This window comes from Camellia sinensis, chromosome 9, assembly GCF_055761805.1.
Source record: "Camellia sinensis isolate YWXY chromosome 9, ASM5576180v1, whole genome shotgun sequence".
Classification (NCBI taxonomy): Eukaryota; Viridiplantae; Streptophyta; class Magnoliopsida; order Ericales; family Theaceae; genus Camellia; species Camellia sinensis.
Genome location: NC_138969.1, coordinates 17,074,870 through 17,079,949, shown reverse-complemented (window position 1 = coordinate 17,079,949; position 5,080 = coordinate 17,074,870).

Sequence of the window (5,080 nt, the reverse complement as noted above, 5' to 3'; positions counted from 1 at the left end):
AAACTAAAACTTTAGTTTGAAAACACTTTTTAAAAAATTTTACTTTATTTTTTTTCATAATGTTTTGTTTTTACTGATTTTTTAAAATATTTTAAGCAATTTTTTAAATTTTTAGACACACCTAACATAAATAAACTTAAAAAGTATAATTATTGTGAAAAAAACTTTAACAAATTCACTAAATACCAAAAATATAAAAAAAATACAAAAACCAGTACATTTTTTTTTGTATTTTTATGTATTTATTAATTTTTTAAAATATTTTTTCACAAATTTTTTACTTATTCAATACATCTAAGTAAGGTGCATCTAAAAAAGTATAAAAAATATTTAAAATTTTAAAAATATTCACTAAAAACAAAAAAATGCAAAAAACAAAGAACTCAGTTTTTAAAAAACTTAATCAACAAAACTCAAACCAAACATAGTAATGATTTTTTTTTTTTTTTTGAAAAAATGGAATCATGTTTCCGTGCAAAATTGAAAATTTTGTGTCTATAATGTTGTGTTTGGTTGGGGGATTTGGGGAGGAATTTAGAAAAGAAAAGGAAAAAAGTGTGTGAAACTAGGTGAAATATAAGCATGTTTTATTCACATTTCACCTACCTTTTCCATTTTCCTTTTCAAATCCCTTCCCAAATCCTCCAACCAAACACAGCATAAAGGAATAAGATGATGGAACATTGATGTGTAAAATTTAAAAGAAAAAAAACTTTAAAAATGAAAAAAACTGATAATGTTCTCGATTTTATTAGATAGTTGAATCAAACCAATAAGTAGAAGGGTAAAAACGTTTAATCTCATGTTCTGTTTTTTTTCCCCAGTTAGTGAAACAATTATCTGGAACATTATTATACAAAATTGATAATGTTCTTAGTTTTAAAAATTAAGAAAAACTGATAATATTATAGGACTTAATAGTTCAAAAAATCTTAGATATGACCTGAGCTACCATAATATTTGTAAATAAGACTTTTAGATAATTAACTCTCTTTTTTTAATGCCACACTAGCATACCCTTATATCAAATTTTCATTATATATTTGCTAATTGTTTTTTATATAAAAGAATTTTACTTTACTTATTCTAAACAACGTATAAACAAAGCCTAAATTTTAATAAAAAAAAATACAAATTAATCTTTTTCTACATATTTTTAATTTCAAAATGAATAAAAAAACAACAACTTAAATAATAGATATCAATTGCCTGATGGACTCCATTTTATTTAAAATATATTTTGATATCAATTGCCCGATCGTCAAATAGTTAGTTTTCGCTACTAAAATTATTTAGTCGTCAAAAATTTATTTTTAACGACTAAAATTTTTTTGATTGCCAAAAAATTAAAATATTTAGAGGAAAATATTTCAAATTTTGGAGGGATGTATGAAATTAATTAGGGTGTGTTTGATAACGTTTACGTTTTCAGTTTATATTTACAAAAATTTTATAAACTGGTTTTTGTTTATTTTTAGAAAAACATAAACTACAAACACGTTTGGTAATTGACAAAATATTTAAAAAATTTTAAAAATATAAAAAAGAGTGAGAAATGGCAAGTGGTGACAAATGGCGGCGGAAGACGGTGGTGGAAAGTGGTGACGGTGAGTGGTGGGTAGCTGGTGGTGGTGGTGGGTGGGTGGGTGACGGTGGCGGGTGGTGGGTAGTAGCGAGTGGATGGTGGTGGTAGTGGTGGTGGTGGTGATGGTAGCGGGTGGTGGATGGTGGTGGTAGATGGGTGGTGGATGGCGGGTGGTGGTGGGTAGTGGTGGGTGGGTGGTGGTAGTAGGTAGGCGGCGGGTGGTGGTGGTGGGTGGGTCAATGACGGTGGCGGGTGGTAGCGAGTGGGTGGTGGTGGGTGGTGGGTGGTGGTGGGTGGTGGGTGGTGATGGTGGGTGGGTGCGTGACGGTGGCGAGTGATTGGTGGTAGCAAGTGGGTGATAGTGGTGGTGGTGGTGGCAGGTGGGTGGTGGATGGCGGGTGGTGGTGGTGGTAGGTGAGTGGGTGACGGTGACGGGTGGTAGGTGGTAGCGAGTGGGTGGTGAGTGGTGATAGTAGATAGGTGGCGGGTGGGTGGTGGGTAATGGTGGTAGTGGTGGTGGTGGTGGTGGTGGTGGGTGGCTGGTGGTGGATGGTGGTGACAGGTGGCTGGTGGGTAGTGAGTGGTGGTGGCAAGTAGGTGGCGGGTAGTGGAGGCGAGTGGTGAATGGTAATGGCGGGTGACGGATGGATGGCAGGTTGGTGGTGGGTGGTAGTGGTGGTGGTGGCGGCCAGGGGTGGGTGGTGGTGGCGAGTGGGTAGCAGGTGGGTGATGGTGGAAGGTGGTGGGCGGTGAGTGGTGGTTGCAGATAGTGGTGAGGGGTGGGTGGTGGGTGGTGGCAGCGGAAGACGGTGGTAGAAAATGATGGTGGGTGGTGGCTAGTGTTGGGTGGTAAAAAAAAAAAAAACTTAAAACTCAAAACGAAAACACATTTTTGTGTTTTCATTTTTTGGCCAAATTTATAAACTGAGACCACTGGTTTATAAATCAAAATTTTTACCAAATAAATTTTTATTTGAGTTTTTAAAATTTTTGTAAATATAAATAAAAAACTAAAAATATAAATGTTACCAAACGGCACCTTAACATTTGCGGGTAAAAATTAGTTTTTTGGCCGCCAAGTTCCCAAACATGACTTTTGTTTGGTTCTACAGGGGCCAGACTGGTATTTGTGGAAAATAACCGGGACAGTTTAGTGAAGCGGTAAAATTTTGAAATCCCAAGAAAGTGTTTTTGTTTTTAATTTTCCCACCCAAAGTACCCGCCAATTTGCTTTTCCACATTCAATTCAACACAACCAAGTAAAAATATTGAAAAACCACGGAGCTGAAAAAGAGAGAGAGAGAGAGAGAGTAAAACAAATCATTTTCCACCAGTTGAATTCATCGTCTCTCCACTTTCACTCTTCGTTCTCCGAACTTCTCAAGTCTCTCTGTCTCTCCTCCTACATAATACAATACATTCATTGTGTACCGTTAATTTCTTTCTCATTTTCTGATTTCCAAAAAACAAAACAAGAATTATCTAGTATTTTGTTTTTTTATTACTGAATGTGTTAAGAATGTGAATCTTGTGGATTTGGTTGTGAGATGCAGTTGGAAAAAATGGCAGGAAAATGTGGAAAGGGGCTTTTTGGCCGGAAAGACCACAGCCGTGGCTGTGGCTGCCAAGGAGAAGGAAAAAATGCGTTTTGTCTATCCTCTATTTTTCATTCTACTACTGAGTTGCTGAATGCAAGATGTCTCTTGTGCACATTGTAGTGGTCATTATTAGCTTCTTATTTTCTCATGTTTTATTATCTGTTTTCACATGTCTACGTTCACAATTTTGTATTTTGTTAGCATGCAGTTCTTATACAGTTTACCATGTTATAGGCAGTTATCTGTTTGGATGGAGATGGCTGCAAAATCCGAACTGGATCACTGATAATTGAGGAAGATTCAAATCTTGATACATCAATTGCTTGTGACTCATGTGATGTATGGTATGTGTAACCTGTTAAATTAGCTTCGGTTTTTTTCTCTTCATTTCATTTACAGATATAGAGACATTGATGATGATTCTATATCAATACGGAATTGGTAATTAGCTAGTAAACTCTAGCGGCCTGTGTGTCATTCAAATGCAATAGTTGGCCATGGTATGGAATTCACTAATTCAGAGAGTGGAAATTTGATTCTGTATGGGACTGAGAGATGCATTTGCCAGTGAAGGGCTTTGGTGCTTCATGGTTGGTCTCTTGTATAATTCTCAGTTGGGCCTTGTTTAAGGGAGTCTTAGAGAGCCTTTTGTTAGAATTAAGAATTTTAATGATTAAATAATATTGGGATTTTTGCAACTATTACTTGCCTTGAAAGAACTGATGTTGCATTTCAAAATTTTGGCATCGTAGTTCATAGAGATCTGAACTCCATGCATGTAAGGCTTAACAAATGATGCTTCCATTATCATAACAGTGTGTGCTTTGTCTAAATTGCCTTAAACCTGCCGTCTGCTAGCCCAAAATTAACAATCTCGGTGAAGGCAATGTTCTGCCTTTTATAATCCATATCCAGTTGTGATGGACAAATTATTATGCATGATAATTTGATGGGACTGTGCTTTCAAACGTTATATTTACTGCTAGCCTTTGTGATTATATGTTTACTTAGACTATGTTTGGGCTTTGTGGGTCAGTGCAATAAGTGTAATTTTTTGTATGCATCTCTTCCAATTGGTCTCTTTTTACAATTTACTTTAATTTGATTCATCCAATCCTTATTTTTCCCAATGTAAGTGATGTTACAGCACCAAAGAACTGCAAAGAAGATGAGGTATAGAAGAGGAAGGGAAAGAACTAGGAGGAAGGAGAAAAACAGGGATAATCCTAATCAATATTCAAATTCTTCAAAATCCAAGCGAAGTCTGATAAGTTCATTACATAAAGGCCTATTTATAGGCACCCTTGGAAAACCACTATAAATTCTAATTCTAATCTTCAATTTATCTTCATCCAATGCCTTGTGCACTTTATCTCATCCAATTTTTATTAAAATGTTTCTTCCTAGTATTTTTCTTTTGTTTACCTATAACCAAACAGGGGGCAATGTGACTCACATTTGGTTTGCATTAATTTTGGTATTTGAAACTGACAGGCACACAGACACTTGATTAATCTAATTTGGTTTTCCCTTGATCATGGCACATGTAATTGTTATTTCTTTTTTTTATGAACACATTATCAATAGTTCCTAGAAAGATACAGTACTTGCTGAGAAATGAGACAGTGTAGAGTTGTACTGGACATATTTTGTTATTTTAATACATCATATAGCGATTCCGGTTGTGGCCGGTTATTTGTGGTGTTGCGGACTCGGGTTTCATGGTTGTTAATACTATCCATGTCTTTTCTTCCTTCCACTCTTTGAATTTGAGTTTTGGGAAGTCTTGGGAGTGTTTGGAGCAGGTTAATTGCAAGTTCAAACTTTTGCTATCCAGAAATTTGGTTCTTTGCTAGAGCGAGCTTTGTGAACTCCCAGTATTTTTTTTGAAAAGGAT